Source organism: Streptopelia decaocto (genome assembly GCF_964273445.1).
Source record: "Streptopelia decaocto genome assembly, chromosome: 2".
Lineage (NCBI taxonomy): Eukaryota > Metazoa > Chordata > Aves > Columbiformes > Columbidae > Streptopelia > Streptopelia decaocto.
The window spans coordinates 39971150-39989320 of NC_138655.1; positions in this window are offsets into that span (position 1 = coordinate 39971150).

The window sequence follows — 18171 nt, forward strand, 5'->3', positions numbered from 1 at the left end:
TGAGCTCACCAGCACTGCAGGTGCCTCAGTATTCCCCTGTAGTCCACGTACTGCAGGTAGCTCTACTCAAATACCAAACAGCTTTGTGGCTGGTCAGTAGCCAGGGAATGATGTCTTTTGGGGATTTCAAAGGTACTTAAAAATTTGTCTTAGGTGGGACAAATCTAAAGCTCCTGAAGCACAATATATATTTGAGCAGATAAGTACTCAAACCTGCCAGACTGGCTGGAAGTCCTTTTCGTACATCCTGACATCTCCTAAGAATTTGTATAGCCTTTCAGCTGGTGGCACTGGCACTACATCTGTCTCAGACTGAAGTACTCCCAAGAAGTATGGATCCCTTCTGTCATGAGAGCTGCTTGTTAAGCGAATGGCCGGCTGCTGATAAGGGGATGCTATGTGACCGCCAGGCCCTAGATTGGGAAGGCAATTTGTCTTCAGCCGCAGATGAGGTTAATAAAAATCAGGGCTCGTAAGGGTGATAAATTACTCATTAAAAAGTTACACTAATAGTCTGGTCCTAATAAAACTTTAGCAATTCTCATCCACCGTGATGCTGCTACTTTCCTATAGGAGGCTGATAGAATGATAACACTGTTCCTGGGGAAATTATTCTCTCACAGTAATTCAAATGCAACACTTCACCACAGATACCTCTTACTGTTTTAGTATGAGAAATATTATTGAATTATGTATTTGCTGTGACTGATTTGACTTTTGGCAATCAGCAGACCCTTGTTCTTCCCTGAGCACATCCCCAGCTGCATCCTGACTTGTATGCTACTTTGAGTATTTTCTCTTTGTCTATTTTTTGTTTTTTTCCCCCTGTTCTAAAGATTTGCAGTTGATAATTTCCTAGATTCCCTCCCTCTTTGTGCCTGGGGTCTCTTTACCATTAGCTCCTCCTATTTAATCATGGCAATGGCTGATTCAGTCCATGTTCTGCCTCCTTCACGCCTGCTTCATGGAGGTGCAAATTCTTCTTTTGTGTTGGTGAAGAAACATTCAAAGTGGCATTATGTCCACTCGATAGGAATGAAGCACTCTACAGAGCTGCCTATCCTTGATGTCCACCTAGAAGCGTTGATGAATATAGGACATGCTCAAATTCTTGTAGGTAAAGCGAGCTTTTGCAAAATCACATTTGCACTGGCTGTGGACATGACCTCAATCTGGGTGTAACCTGCACATTCAATTGCCTTGGTTTCTTAGTTATAAAGTAGAAATCCAACACTTACAGGTAGGTTGGGGTAAATTTGTTTAAAAGTGTGAGCTGCCATAAAATGTTAAGTAATTTATTTGGTCATGGAGAATTAAATCTCTAAGGTAGTTTTAGAAACAACTCTGAGCTAAGTGAAAAACTGAAAATAAAGCAGCATCTTGGGGGTTTATGCTGCTTAAAGCCTATGAAATATAAAAGCAAGTATAATATCAAGAAATATCAGCATTATTGTTTAGTAAAATAGCACTATGAGTATAGTTAACAATCATAGCATAGACTACAAATTGTTGATAAAAACTGAATCATCAAGGAGAAAAAATTCTGGATTATTTCCTAATGAGGTCTTCCAATAGAACGCTACATAACCTTTGCTCAGTAGGTACCTAACCTGCAAAAAGTATTCGCACATTCAGTGATCACAATACTCTATAAATATTATATATGAGCAAAGGATATAGTATATGCCATAGAAAAATGCATTTCCTTTGATATCATTCCTATTCCTAGATCTTCACACAAAATTTCAAGTTCCAGAATGAAAAGTCAAATAATTTAAAATAAATATGTCATTAAATATTCCAAAAGATCTCTCTCTTGAGTTACAGCTTCAGAGTGGGTTTTTTTGTAAATTCCATAAATGGAATGATTTTTATTTTAGTGCTCTGCTTCCTGTATTAAATGAGGGAAGAAGAGGAGTCACCATAACAACTGTTCTACCACCAAGAAAAGCAGCATTTTCTTAAAGCAATACATCTGTTGGGCATGATAAATATATATTTGGGACTTGTTGTCAAAGATTGGTGGCAATTACATCAGTGTTGCCGCAATAAAAGCAAAAGAAGAAGCAGGCCAACGTCTTATGTCCCAGCACCCCCAGGCCTAAAATTCTTCCTTCTTTTTTTTTTCCTCACCTGATATGCACTTAGCCAGGTATTTTCAGCAATATTTCTACATAGCACCTCACAGTTCTTATGTTTCTATTTTTTCCTAGTGCAATACCTAAAAATATATTACATGACACTGACAAAGTTTAGCAGAGAGTTAGAGCAGGTTTTTTTTTGTTTCAGGTGGACCTGGATTTCTTGGGTTATTTGCCTGTGTGGAAGAACTCTTCTACATCCCCAGGCATTTTAGGCAGGTGAGTACTCATAGAGGATGTCAAGGCCTGGAGCTTTGATGTAATGTTAATGTTTAATATCATTGCTGAGCTTCCTGTGTTAAGGTCTACACAAACACCTCATTATCAACACCAGTTCCTTCTTCCTATTATGAGGAAACAACATTTGATATAAATAAGAAAGCAATCATCTCACAGTTGGAGTATTCCCTGGTTTATTCCTAAATTTAAGTGTAGCTGTATAAAATAATTACAACATGGCAGTGTTGGTAAACAAAACTAATTTACATATAATGTCTCACTCCATACATCCAGAGAGCTGTCTTAATCCCTTGGGGTATTTTCAGGCACAAGATTATGCATGTAATAACAATAGAAGTTTTTGTCCCTCAAGTCTTCCATTTAGCCTCCTGAGGCAGATAATATCTTGTAGCTTGTCAGCGTGACAAGGAAAATACGTTAATCAAACACTCCTGTGGGCCGTTATAGCACATAATAACAGGGGCTTTTGATGGCTTTATCAGATGTGCATCAGAAGGTTCACTTTCAAAATAGGAACAAATTATTTCAGTTTAACGCAAAGCTTTGGGATATACATACGTTAAGAAGTCTAGAATCTGGGAGGGATAAAACTGTTATGTCTCCAGTGACACATAATAATGTGGTTTATAATATATGCTGTTTAAATTGAAATGCTCTCATCACATATTAACAGGGTTTTCAGCATGATTTCAAGGGGCTGAGCTGGGAGCTTATAGTGTACAAGCATCTGCAAATTGTATTATAACTCTTGAAGTTTAAAAACTGCCCAGAGTTGCACCACTTCAGGGTGTGATTTTGTCAGGACTTGCAAGAGAAAACAAAGACTGGGTGGAGGAAGCCAGTGTGCCAGCTGTCTCCAAGGAAAGCCAAGAGACCACACAGTGCAGTGTAGGCTGCTCTTGAGCCATCCTATAGAAGAAATAGCTGTGTAGGGTGTTAGGCAGATCATCCAACTGAGCTACCACTAGCTGGAGGGGTGGTCTGGTGATTTCCTGAAAATCTGTCACACACACGAGTATGCGCAAACATATACTCATCATTCACATGTGTACATTTTTATGTGCTCTAATTTTGCTTACAGATGAAAGAAACAGAAGGCAGAGTATGCAGTACACACCGCAGCTATGTGAAAGAGCGCAAATAATTTCACAAAGTAGTGTCAAGTTGAAGCATGAGCTAACAAACACAGTGCTGTTAAGCTTTTGGAAGAGGCTGTCATTACTATTGTAAAGGATTTCTTAAAATGTAGTTATCTTTTAGATCTCTCTACTCTTTCTTGGACAGTTTATATTTTCCTATACAAGGAAAAAACACAATACTTCTTTCACCTTGTGATACAATATATATTAGGAAGATCAATACACTCTTGTATTTTTAGTACCTGTTTGTTTTGTCACAGAATAGTTGAGGTTGGATGGGACCTCTGGAGATTGTCTAGTCCAAAATCCTTTGCTCAAAGCACAATAAGCTAGAGTGGGTGCCCAATGCATTATTGATTTCAGGTTTGGATATTTCCAAGGGTGGAGACTTCACAGCCTCTCCCTGGAAGAGGTTGGTTATATAAATGAAATTAATTACAGCTTGTCTTCCTGCACAGAAGAGTAGTTTTTCCTATGTGTTAATACTCCCAAAAGTTAATTTTTTTAAATTCACACATAAAATTATTACAGGTAACCATTGTTTCTAGTTCAACAGTACACTGCTGGTTTATGAAGACTCTTGCCAGAGACACTGGGTAGTGGTGTTCTTATTACAGCCCAGACTGCTAGAACATTTGCCAGCCGTATTCCCAGAGCATAACCACTAAACAAGCATTTCTCTGAAGAAGCTAAGGACTAATACTGGGAAACTCTGGCGTGTGTTACAATGTCTTATACTGGCCTGATATTTCAGCTTCAAAATACGTCGCAGGAGATGAGGTTGATGCTGCAGAAGGGGTGCACCTGCTTTGAATCTTACAGGCGAGGTGCAAATGGCACTTCATTTAAATGTTGCAAGCTTAACATGCAGATGGTTTTAATAAAGCCCTTGAAGGCAGCACGCATAACTTCCATGAAATTCATTTAATGGAGGTTCTCATAAATAATTTCCACACATTATACAGTATCTACACATGCTGTGTGCCATCTGAGCACATATCAAAATCCAGGGACTGAGCCAACCAGCTGGTGCAGCTGTGGGGGCGATGACAAGATTGGTGTCACAGCAAAGATGCCAGCCACTATGTTTAGTTAGCACTCTCAGCAGGTGGATTAATTCACAATTAGGTGACCATCTTTTAATAATTTACCTTTTCCTCTGAGCTGAGGTGCAGCCATGATAACCCAGGAAAGAAAAGTGATGGCTTCAACAAGTACAAACGCAATCTTGAACAGCTTAATTAAATAGGGAAGGTGTTATTCATTCCAGTCATGAGGCAATATTCACACTGTAATGAAAACAGTAATAATAAGCCATTGTATTTGATAGGATGAGCTACTCAAGAAAATACTCTCTCTATATAACGTTTTGACACTTTTGGAAACGTAAATTGGTTATGATTAACTCACCTCTGACCTGAAACAAGGTCTTGTGCTTTTCTTCCTAGTAGCTGGTATAGTGCCGTGTTTTGGATTTAGTATGAGAATAATGTTGATAACACACTGTGTTAGTCATTGTTAAGCAGTGCTTACAGTAAGTCAAAGACTTTTCAGCTTCCCGTGCTCTGCCAGTGTGGAGATGCACAAGAAGCTGGGAGGGGACACAACCGGGACAGCTGACGCAAACTAGCCAAAGGAATATTCCATACCATATGACGTCCTGCTCAGTATATAAACTGAGAGGAACTGGCCAGGAGTCTGGGATTGTTGCTCAGGGACGGGCTGGGCATTGGTCAGTGGATGGTGAGCAATTGTGTACCACTCATGTTGCGTATTCTGTTACTATTGTTATTATTATTATGTTCATTTGCTGTCCTATTAAACTGTCTATATCTCAAACCACAAGTTGCAGTTTTTTCAATTCTCCTCCGCATCCCACTAGGCTGGGGGAACCGTAATCGAGAGGCTGTGTGATGTTCAGTTGCCAGCTGGGGTTAAACAACAACACTTGCCAGGTACTCTCTAGGTTTGTTAGACTTTGGTTGCTTGTTTCTGGAATATTAATAAGAGTCAACCAGGGATGATGTTAAAACGAGCAGATAGATCTTGGTTGTAGTGCAAAGCGGAGATGTGCCTCTCAGCACAGGAGGCAGGAGTGGGCTTGCAGAGGCAGACTGCGGTAAGACCTGCACACAGCCTCAGCCTGCAGCTCGGTGTTGTTGCCAGGATCAAACCCACTGGCTGGGACTCCTGAAACCAAACAATGCCTCAAAGAAGCCCAGGTAACTGACTAACCAGTTGGTTTTTGTTTTTTGTGTTTTTTTTATGATGAAGTGTGAATGGCTAATAACACAACTGAACCACCGAAACATAATGCTCTAACTTCTTTAATCATGACTCTGGAAGAACACAAAGAAAAAAAACCTCAAGTTGGCTCACTGTCACATATTTATTTCTTAAAATCAAGTATCATTTCTAAATCCTGTACCAGCTTTCAGAATACTTAGTGCTACTTCAGACGGATCCCATCTCCAAGAAGACAGCATCTTGTTGCTCAGATGTTTTGCCACCTGTGGTCCCCATCTTCACATTTTTCCTGTTATTTTATTTACCACTAGCACAACTAAATAAGCTTCAGCTTGTTTTTGTGCCCTGACCATGAATTATTCTAATATAAAAAAAAAACAGTTCCAAAGCTTAGTGTTTCCTGTCCTACGTACTGCATAAGAAGTGCAAGTTACCTTCACTTCTGATAATGTGACCTTTGCTGTGGGAATAAAGGCTCCAAATATTTGTGATTGCTACTCCCTCATTTTTTCCCCAGCTGTAATTTCACTGTTTCAGTCCTGTCACTAACATTTTCTTTTCCAAGCCAGTGCCTTTGATTTTTTTCCTGGCAACTTGTGATTTGTCATCTTTCTGCTCACGACAACATGGTCTCCAGGGCATTTTCATTATGAGTTTCTAACATCTTCTCAAGATGAAGGCTGTTTTTAAAATAACAATGTAATCCTTTAAATATTGCTGAGTTGTAGAAAAAAACTAAAATAATATATTTGACTGAAATGAACTTGTATTAGGCTGAAAAGAAAAATGGTATTGGTACTGTTTGCTTTTGCAGATTTTGTCAGCTTTCATATTTCCCAGGGAAGCACTACTGGTTTAAGTGCAGGAATTCATAATTTTCTGAAATCTCTGTGATAAATGACAACTGACGATTAAGGAATATCTATTACCCAACCCAAAGGAGCTATTTTTTTCCTGAAAGAGACCATACAACCAGTAAAGCTTTATGGCTTCTAATCATTAATTTCTTTTACACCTTGTCCTTGAGGGACAACAAATATGCCCATATTACCAAGAGGAGCAGCCTTTCCTCGGTGTGACAGATAAAGAATTTAATCATTTGCCTTGAGGCTCTCTCAAACATTCTTTATTGCCGTGTTGACAATGAAATGTCAAAAAGGTCCTCAGAGCACTAATTTTATTTTACTTATTTGTTTGGATTGGTAAGGAATGACAATAGAAATAGCTAGCTTTTAAACATAAACATCAAACAAGGCAAATAAATTACCCGTATATCATTGGAAGAGGAACTATTTCCAGAAAACTTGTGTTTCAGCAGAGAAGGGGATAGATCTGAAGGTAAGAGAGCCCACTAACTTTCCAATAGAAAGAGTCCCATTCTAGTGTCTTCACCCCAGAGTTTGTTTACAACAGAGAAACACTCTTACCCCTCAAAGTTGTAACAGGCACCCAGCTCTTTTTGTTGGTGCTTCATGCACAGCAGCGTGTACACTACATACACAGGGACTATGGTCTGTGAGGCTGGATTGTGCCTCAGCTCTCTCTCTCCATGTTTGCTATCCATTACTCATCTCAATTGTACTCCCCATCATCAATAAAAATAGATTAAAAGTTTGTAAAACGCTTCTGGATTAATAACCTGCAAGTGATGCATTTTGGTTCCCATGAGATGTGAGTGAACCGCCCCACTGACTTGCTGAGGTTTGCACCGAATCAGTGGTAGCCTCCAAGACCCTGTGTGGCCACGCGTGCTCCTCCTAGCATTTTCCTCCTTCCCCTCTCCTCCTCCCATGCGTGGAGGTAAGGTGGAGTTTGCCAGCTTCTTGGGTGTTTGAATGTTTTACACCTATGTATTCTAAACTTTTGCAAAAAGCAGCTGAAATTCACAAATATTGAGCCCTGTGTTCAGTCTGAGTCAAGTTTCATGCTAGAAGGAACTGTCGCACATGGCTGTTTCTGAGGGCATTTGGGATAAAAGCCTTCATTAGGAAGGAGAGCTGCTTCAAAAAGCACAAAGCTACTCCTTTGGGAGGACTGCTGTCTGAGGTAGTCTCAAAAGAGAACAATAGATCCTATTCAAGCAGGCTCTAGGCTCAGGTTCAGACACAAACCACAGCTTTAGACCAAACCAGAGCACTAAGTCGGAACATAGCCAGGTTCCCTCTGTATGGCCAGTCTTAAGTGCTGAAATGCGAAGATGTTATTTAAGGTAAAAATGCTTTGCAAAAAAGCATCACTGGTATAATGAAGGTGTACCAGGGCCAACTGTACAGACTCTGCAACACTCATTTGCACTATTTCTATGGGGATCTGGAGGATTCTGAGCCTTGAAGTTGTCCCTCTGCCAGTCGTTCTCGGTGGCCCCCTTCCCATGAGAAGGGAGAGTGAGGTGCACTCTGGTTATCTGTAACGGCACCAGGGCCTGGTGGGAGCCCTGGCCAACCAGTCTAACTCAGAAAAGGCTTGGCAGGCTCACCTCGGTACTGGCTCCTGCCCCCAGAATGATCTCACAGGGGAGCTGGGGAATACTGCTCCCAAAAAAAGACGGGATGCATTTTCACACATTCTGATTTTCCCAAGCAACCACAATCACAGCCTACTTGGCAGGGTGAATTATTGCTGGAAGAGGGCTTGTGCAGGTGGACAAACACTTCTGTCATTTAAAGTGCACTTGACATTCTGCAAAAGACAGTAATGGCTCTTTCTTTTTCATTTTAGAATGACAAGACACTATTTAGTAGCTGGTACGTCTTGGAACAGCAAACTGGATGGTGTATTCTTAACTACCTCACTTCAACCCCTTTGTAAGGGAAGAGACAGCTCTTCCATAGTCTCCCCTGCCCACACCCCAGTGCTACATATGCCATAAACAAAAGAAATTCTTGATGTACAAGAGCCACAAAAATAATAAATGTGATTGCTATATCCATCCAGTCATTTGTAACTAACCTCTTAAGGCAGAAAAAGATTTTAAGGAAAAAACAGGCATTGCTGAACAGTCATTATATGGCCACTGTCTGCACTGTAAATGCAATATAAACTATAGGACAAATGCTGAACAATTTTATTTTCCTAATGAAGTTTTTTTTTTTTTTTTTTTTAATTTTAATAATATAGACTTAGAGATTGCGGCACATTTGTGCATAGTGACAGAGATATTTTTTTCAATGAAGATGGAAATGGAAATAGGAGATTAGCAGTCTTGAAGTTATCCTCTTTGTTCTTCCTGCTTGGTCAACCTGATCCAAATGAGGTGCCTGCTGACATCTGTGTCTTTAAGCTAAGCTAGTACTTATTTACCCCTGGTGGAAGGTTTTAGCTGAGGTGGAAGCCTCAATGTTAACCTCAACAGCCAGATCTAATCTGTGAAACAGTGACGCCTCCTTCCAAAGGCAGTTTGAGATCTACAGATGAATGGCATTGGGAAAGAGGATGGTGCCACACAGTCACCATACTAATTACTACATAGTCACAGCTATCACCACCATTATGTGGAAGTCCCGGGAGCTGCCTCTGGGAATGAAGAATGAGGCATCGCCTGTAGCACAGGAAAACTGAAAAACAAAGTTCCAGGAGAGTCATCCCTAACAAACCCTTTTCTGAGGTTACAGCTGAAATACCAACAACAATTGGTAAACAGGCATTAATCAAGCTAGCAGCTTTCTCTTACTGAGGGTAATTAGCTACTCTGCCAGCTTCCAGTCTGCTCACGAGTGGTGATTGGCTGGTCGAAATTTTTCATGGCAGCCATAAGAATGTACACACCCGTACACAGATCCTGACCAGATTATAAATTAGCTTCACCATGAAAAGGCTGCTTTTGGAAACATAAGTGCTCTGTACAAAGCCACTCAGTGTGATGTCTTAGCTCCATAGATGGAAATGGGACATTTTCAATTTATTTTTATGAAGCTAGGGTTTTACCTTTAGTTTTACTCACATGTATTCTATCTCCACAAGCCTAATCTTCATGGGGTTTTGGACATCTGTCAGACTCAAATGGCAGAAGGAGATGGACTGGGTTTTTTTGTGCAAATAACATATTTTTAATGGATCCTGCTAAAGCCTGAATTAACCTGACAACAGATACACTTGGGTATTCACTGTTAAAACAAGGGCTAGCTCTGATTTTTGACTCAGTCTGCAGCCCATCCATAATGTGGCAGAAAACTCATGGGATTATGCTTCCTTCATACATGAAGTTACTCACAGATGCCTTTACTGGACTAATCTCTCTGTTACATCCTAAAACATACACTTACGCTAAATCACAACAGCAGAACCCATTTGATGCATTTGATTGGCAGCCTGGGACAAAACAGATATAGAATCATAAAAAGGAAGGGAAAAGGGAATGAAAAGACAAATGTTTATCTTCTGTGGGGTACATTCACAAAGCCTACTACTTCTAAAAAGCAAGTAATAATTCTGAATGCCCACTTTAATGTTGATGAAAGAGACCAGATTTCCAGAGGTCTGATGCTGAGCACTGTCAGGCTGCTTGGGAATTCTGCAGTTGGGACTGGAAAAGTGAGGAACTCAAAATCACTAGTCACCCAACAGAAATGTTGGCTGATATTCATGAATTTGGTCTCATCCTTAATTTTGAAACTTCCAGCTGTGTTTATTTTTAAAACTATTTCATTTCACTTCAGGTGTTCCTCTCCTAATTTCTTGATCCCCTGCTCTCTTGGCTTCCTTTCATTAAAGGAAAAGATGGATAAATAGCAAAGATGAGGGAATTCATTTTGCATGTAAGAAAAGGCTGTTGACAGTGTCTTCAGTGAATTCTACATGTTCCACTGTCACTTTTGCTACATCTGTTGTTATAGTACTGGTGTGAGCAATCCATGTAGCTGGAGGAGGAGGTATCTAAAATGCAATCCACATCTGCAATAATTGTGTGAGACTACAGAGAACACACATAACTGTGTGGAGGTACATCCTATTGTGGAATGTCTGTAATGTGCAAAATCCTGTCTCCCAGCTGCACTTCTGATGTATCAAAGAGTTCACAATTAAATTACTCAAATCCAAGGCTGTATAGGTCTACCTCACTTGAAGCCAGCGGCTCATATGTTTATGTAAATCAGACAGTAGAGCTAAAGTTGAAGGTGTGAGTCTTGTAAACCAAAGCTATTAAAGGATGTTAAATCTTCACAAGACTGAAGCCTGACTGGAAACTCAATGCATAATGGAGACAGTGTTAACCAGTAATTTCTGCTGGAAGGACTTGCAACTCCTCAAAGCAGAGGAAATCATCTGTGTTAGGGCTTTATACGAACTATTTTGTGTGTCTGAGCTTTCAGTTAAGTAGACTAAAGGAAGAGTCAAGTTAAGTGCCAATTTCATTAAATTCTTTCATTTTTTGTTTATCTTAAGTGTACACATAATTTATATAGAAACTAAAATTATAAAAGGTCTTTGGCTATTTCCTTGTGAAAAGCAAATATTGTCTAGTGAGCCCTTCCTTCTTCAATGTTTGGAAAGTTTGGTAAGGCAGGGACTCCTGTATGTGCCTAATGCTGCAGATATAATAAACTGTGAATGGAATTGAAATAAACTGAAATGAAACAATGTATGTATACTCTACAAATGCATGAAAATAAGAGAGGCTTTCTGGGGTAGATCAGAATCACTAGGAGGACCAATTGATCCAGAATTTTAGTGTTTGTGGCACAATGTTGTTCTGTGAGAGATACCTGATCTAGTCCTCCAGGAGCCTGTTGATGTACCAGCCTTGACTAGCTGTGTTAAAGGACATTGTACCAAATGCAAAGAAGCAGCTATTCTGGTTCTCCAGGGTGAACTTAATGGGATATTTGCTCATTTTTTAACCCTCCCTTTCCAGCTACATGAGTATTGTTCACTTTCTGTATAATAACACAACTTAAACAGAGGGACAGCAAGTATCTTGCTTTTTCTGTATCTCACCTCTCCTACAGCACCAAGATGGGGACATTTACTGGGACTTGGTCAGTGTGTGCATGAACTGTCCCAGCCAAGGAAGAACCCCAAATTCTGGTTTCCTACTCCCCTTAGCTATTAGACTACTATCTAAAAGTACAAATCACCATTACTGTCCTGTCTGACCTATTTGCAAAAGAGTGACTTTGCCATAGAATAATTGTCAGCACCACATTTGGAGATGGATGGTAATTTCAGTAGTGCTGAGGCAACATTCTTTTGGAGAGTCAATATCTTTTGTTTGATCAGCTGATGGAGTTGGAAAAAAACCTGATGTAGTTGAAAATAAAAAGGTTACATGCCTTTCTGCTCATCCTAGGCAGCATTTATGTTACTCTGGGACCCTAGCTGATAAATAGTCTGTATGCTAACTGTAGGCTTTGGGTTCCTTTCTGGCTGCATCAGATAAGAGCTTAACTTGCTTGTGCAAAAACTTGTCCATATGGAATAAGACAATCTTAAAATCAGAGAGGAAAAATCATGGGAACAGTGAATATGCTATCCTCTGAATTTCTTGTGTGAAAACAGATAGTACTTTATTTTATGTTACTTTATTAGGAAGTAATAAAGTCAGGCTAAAACTCTAGGGCTTCACTAGTCATGCTAGTTGCTATGACACTGCTGCTAACAAGCCACAGCTGCTGATTATGTTATTTTGAGTGCTCCCTCCCTTCACCTCTTGCTCCCCTCCACATTCCTATATTGGCATCTGTAATTAGCTGTGACCTTTGGCACTAACCACTGTCTCCCAAGCCTACCTTCTTCCCAGGGTTTTCAGTAGCAGTACCCACTTAAGGGCCTCAGATGAAGTAATGAAGGAAATTTGTCCTGTCCATATAATAAGTAACAGATAATTACTAGGCACAGAGAAGGGAAGAGAGAAATTGGAGAAAATTAAAAGGCAAATACTCAACAATGAAAGAATAGTCAGATCCAGCATCTCCCTGAGAAGGGCTGGGAGCACAGAAGGGGGTTGTTGAGTCAATGAAATCCACACAGTACCAACACGGTTCCATCCAATAAGCCACAGCCTGTGCTTAATGCCTCATCTATCATTGTGTAAGAAGTGCTGTTAATTTCCAAGGAGTGAGTAATAAGAACAACTTCTACATGTGCACACACCCCCACACAGGCACACTTGAGAGGCAGGAGCATCCCTTCCCCATAACTGCCCTGGAGGTGCTTCATTTTAAAGAACCGTGCTGTGGGACACGTGGCAGTCTGAGCTGCTGCTGCTCATGCCCAGTGGCTTTATACAGCTCTTAAAAATATGGCCCATGGCCATATTAATTATTATGAATCCATAGAGAGAAAAGAAAATGAAAGGCAAGTGATAAAGCACAAAAAGTAACCTAAATGCATACATGGAGCTATGGGCTCTTGCTGCATTAGGATACCTCTGTGCAAATCCCACCTGGCCCAAACTTTAGGAAGCCCAACAGAGGCTGAGGGAGCTGCTTTACTTCCACAAATCATCCCATGCTAAACGAGTGGGGAAGGGCCTTTGGTAGTGAACACTGAGCCCCATTGGCCAGCATGGCTGGCACAGGCTGTGCTGGGATGGGAGGCAGAACAGTAGGGCAGAAGAGACAGGGGCAGAGCTTTGACAAAGCCACCTGGCATGACATGCTGGCACATGGGATATCTGTGGCATCAAGGGACCTTCCAGCCCTACAGGGAAGTTAAACTCATCTGGCTTCTGGGAATGCACTAGTCTCAGAGCTTCCAGAATTGAAAAACTTGTGGGGTTTAGTGCAATAAACTTGACTGCTGCCAAACACTGATGGGAAAAATAATGAACTTCTGGTATTTAATGATGAACAGTCTTCATTCATTTTGATCCGGCAATGATCCCTTAGTAATTGTGGCAGGTAGGCAGAGACCTCAATTGAAGCTCTGGGCAGATGACTACAAGTGCAATGGGAAACACACTCTGCCCCACTTCTGTAGCAAAATCGGTCAGGTTGGGATGTAATCCTAAGACTAACTTCACTGTTTTGACCCAAAATCCCCAAATCAGTGCCATGCAGTGATGACAGTCACAGGGAAGTGGGACCGTATTTCCTTTGAGGACTCAGTCTTCCCGCTATGACACATGTAAATTTGATGTTACCTTTAAGTCCTGTGACCATTATCTGTCAAAATGTTAGTGCTTACTGTGATCATCCTTCTATGTCTCAGCAGAAGGCTGCTTACAGAAGCAAGAGTGATTCCAGCTCCTCGTATGTGAGACAAACGTTTCTGTCTTACTAGAGGGGTTTGCATTTTCAAAAAGAAAAAAAAAATAAAGCAGACTGTGTATTAGAAGGGCATTAGTAGTGCTTTCCCAGTCAAGAATGGCAGAAAAGCTCTGAGAACACAAAAGACAACACAAGGCAAACATCTGTTCAAATAAAGGGAGTTAGAGAACTGCTTTTTGTTGCACTGAAGTAATATTCCACCTATAAAAATTAACCACTATGTTTCTCCCCACACTTTGTACCCTATTCAGTTCTCCTTAGGATTATGTTTACTGGAAAGTTTGCTTGTGTCATTTCTTTTCATAGCAAGCTAATTTGTGCTTCCATGTAGCTTAATCACATTTTCTTCAGCCTTCTATTGACAATACTAGCCTGGGACAAATAAAAAGCCATCATTCAAAGGAATAACATACCTTCTTAACACAAGCTGACATAGGAAAGGAGGCTAGTGCTCAGACAATCCTGAACCTGCTCCATTAAGAAATGACATTTTTAACAATAGATCTGTCGGACCCCACTGGAAATAATGGGCCCTCATCACATTGGGAATTAGCGAGCGACAGGTGATTATGTTCTGGAAATGTTCCAGTGCCAGCTGTGTTGCTGCACGTTATTTGTAACCTCTGTAATTGCGGCTTTTCAAAACCATTTTTATTTGGAAAGCCAGTATAGAGGACAAAAAAAAAAAACCTACCACGATTTGTTCAAGGAAGAAAAAAATCAGCATATCAAAGCCTGAACAGTAGTGCCCTGTTTTCTGAATTGCTGGCTTAGACTGCCTTATTCTAATAAAACCCCAAGCCCTAATGTAATCACTGTTATATGTTTTCCCCTTTCCTCACGGTCCAGTTACAGTTCCTGCTTACAAATGCATGGGCCAGCAAGCATCTGCTTAATGCCCGTGAAGGCAATTCCTTCTGAAATATCAAAAACGGTTGAAAAGCTGAGTCCGCTTCTGAGCGTCGCTTGAGCAGTAAGCAAGGAGACTTCTGGGGGGTAAACCAAGCAGGAGACAGAGAAATGAGACATCTAAAGTTGCTCCCAAATTGGCTTCATGTGTGTTTTCAATTGCTCACACTTTTAAATACAGTGGCACCATTAGGCTGCGCTTGGAGTGAGCTTGAGTAACTCCATGAGCCCATTGCTGCCAGCTCCTATCCCTGCTGCTCCTCTGGTTAGGTCATGGCTTTTGTCACACCTCATCACCACTCGATCAAAATCACCCATGGAGAGAGGACATTAATTTCTTTTGCTCCGTACAGAGCAAAGAAAACTTTTGGTGGCTACCTGAATAATAATCCTTTCACACTACTCATCTTGCTTGCCTTGGCATGTTAGGAAAATTCTAGTCTTTGAATTATTTTCCTTACATCACATCTGAGTACAGATTTAGAAATTGGTGGGAGAGGGTTAATCTGCCCCCCAAAATTATAAAAATTGCCTGCCTGTTATGCAAGTGATGGATTACTAAGGCAGCAATGTGGGTAGTTATATTCCTGGTGGAATAGATAATCTAGGTGTGAATCACGTTTTCTCCATTGCTATATAGGCAGGGCAAGTACTTTAACATCTGACGTCCATGATTTCTGAAACTACCAGAGGGAATAAATAAATTTAAAAATATATCTATAAAAAGAAGTCACATGAGAAAGGAAGGAAGTTTTAAGAGCTTTTCTAGGACTTTTAGTTGCCAGGGTAACCATTTTACTCAGTAATCAATATGTTTGGCATGTTTCTATTGCTTTGTGACTGCTCCCACAGACAACATTGAAACGTGTTTGGGGAAAACACTGGAAGCGAAGACAACTACAAACTTTGAAAAAAATTGTTTCAGATATGAGGAAAGGAAATAACTTATCCCCCAAATAGTCTAACGCTGTATCAGATTTTCTTCAGAAGTAAAGGTCTAATTTTCTTTAATAGGCTTGCAGGATTTGAGAGGATCCTTTGGAGTATATGAGTTTCAGTACAATGCCTGCCAAGCTGAATAAAAACTACGATTTAGTTGTTTCCTGTGTTAAATATATTGCATTATGCTCATTATTTTGTGGCAATCAGTGAAGCACTACGTTTAAGCGAGCAACTCATAAGGTTAAAAAAAAACACATAGTAAGTGCACCACCAAGCTATTTTAGCAAAATATCCGAGCAAAGTTACCTATTTTAATTGGTTTTTAATAAGCCATTGCAAATATTAGACACTGATCCAATGTACGTTACTAAGAAATTTTGGAATACCCTAGTGTTTTCTACCTGAGCCTTTCAGAGTGCTTTTGTAAATATAAAACAGGTAAGTGTTATTCTTATTCCAAAGGCAGACATACACTGGCAAAAAGTGGTAAAACTACTTCCTCAAAGCTTCCACACCAAAGCAGGACCTGACTTGTTGTTACAATTATGACTTATCCCTTTGTTGACATTTCCATTGCTTGTATGTCTGCTGTTACATGGAGCAGAAGCTTATGACCTGATCCCTCTTACTCATCTCCTCCTGCACCATTTCCTTTCTATCCCAGGCTGCTGCATCACAAGGACCACATCAGACTTCAGTGATGAAGCTGACCTAGGTTAAGGAGGTTCCGTGACCTAAAATCCTGAGTTTCAGCAGGAAAACCACAAGGGAGCTTTAATATGTTCATCATTTTTCAGAGCCTCATCCTACCCCTGCATTCTCAATAGCTCTTATACCCATGAGACATCAAAATGTTAGAAGAACTATTTATTCAATTCAGCCTATTTTTTCTTGCAGCCTTTTTCAAACAGAGAATCTTTAAAAACTTCACAGCTCACGATAAAATTAGAAGCTGCTTGAAAGAGCTCGTTGCAGAGATGATGAGATTGCAAGAGAAAAGACATAAGGAGATATGTCAGAACAGAAAAAGAAGACATTTTTATTAAAATGAAGGCCTGTACGAATGGCCATTTCCCATAGCTACAAGGCAAAGAGAAAGTGGGAAAATGCAAAAATACTGGCTGTTAATAAATGATACTTGTCTTCCTGCATCTTACATTATCTATAAGTAATAACTACTATTGTTTTTGTGTTCTTTTATAATTAATGACTCCTTTCATGGCCATGCTTGTAGGACCAAGAGCTCAGGTACCATTGCCTGAACAACAAGAAGCCTATGGAGCACAAGGCAGTCATGCCAGTATCTGTTATTTCTGATAAAGAAAAAGGAAACGTTATGTTTGCAAATCAAACTGCAAAGGTTTCCCACCTCTGCTCAGGAAAAAGGATGGACAACACACTCTCTGTGAAGCCACAGATGGTGGTCTCACTCAACTCCATCCAGTCAGGTCCACACTGCAGCTCCTGGAGCTGCCCTGCACCCAATGTGCATCCATCTACGTGAAGTGATGGGTGATAGCGGGGCTTTTACACAGTCTGCTGCAAAATAACCCACTCAGGACTGTACTGAGACACTTGGCAACTCATCTGTGTGACCCCTCTGCCGTGAGAACCAAAGCACCAGCAGTACAGAGCTGTTTCAGAGCTCATGGTGCTTACAGACACGAGCAGCGTTAGTGTTTGAGCCTTTACCAAAGTATTTCTTTTTTGTTCCTTAGAGCTGAAACTTATAAGGACATAAGATTTGAGAGAAGCTTGTCTTGCATAAAGAAAGGAAGGGAAACCCACTTTCTTATCTCACACTTTCAAACAGAAAAAAAACCCAGCACTTTCCCACATAATGTTTTTGGTTTTTTTTTTTTTTCAGCCACATGATCAAACTCTTGATTTGGAAACCTCATCTCATATTTTTTTACTTCTTCGGGTTGACAACACTGTGTTAAAATCTGTTCTGCCAGCAGGAAGGAGATGACAACTTGGCAGTACCTGTTTTTTCAGGTCTAACCTCTCTTGGACACTCCTGAAGGGAGGAGGGAAATGTGAACAGGGGACATCTCTCCCTCAGAGACCATTCTGATGTCTGATTTCTCTGCTGCACCATACACTTGTCTATACTACATATTAATTATTTAAAAAAACATATTAAACTGGAGTTAGGGTTGAGAATATATACCGGTACATTAAGGTAATAAAACCTTACGGGGATATTATAATTATCCCATAAAGAAACATGACAAACCCAGTGACTAGAAATGAAGCATAAATGAAATGAAATTAGGTTTGAGATAGGGAAAATGTCTCCATATAACCTTTATGAGCTTCTCTGCTGGGATGTTGAGAATTAAA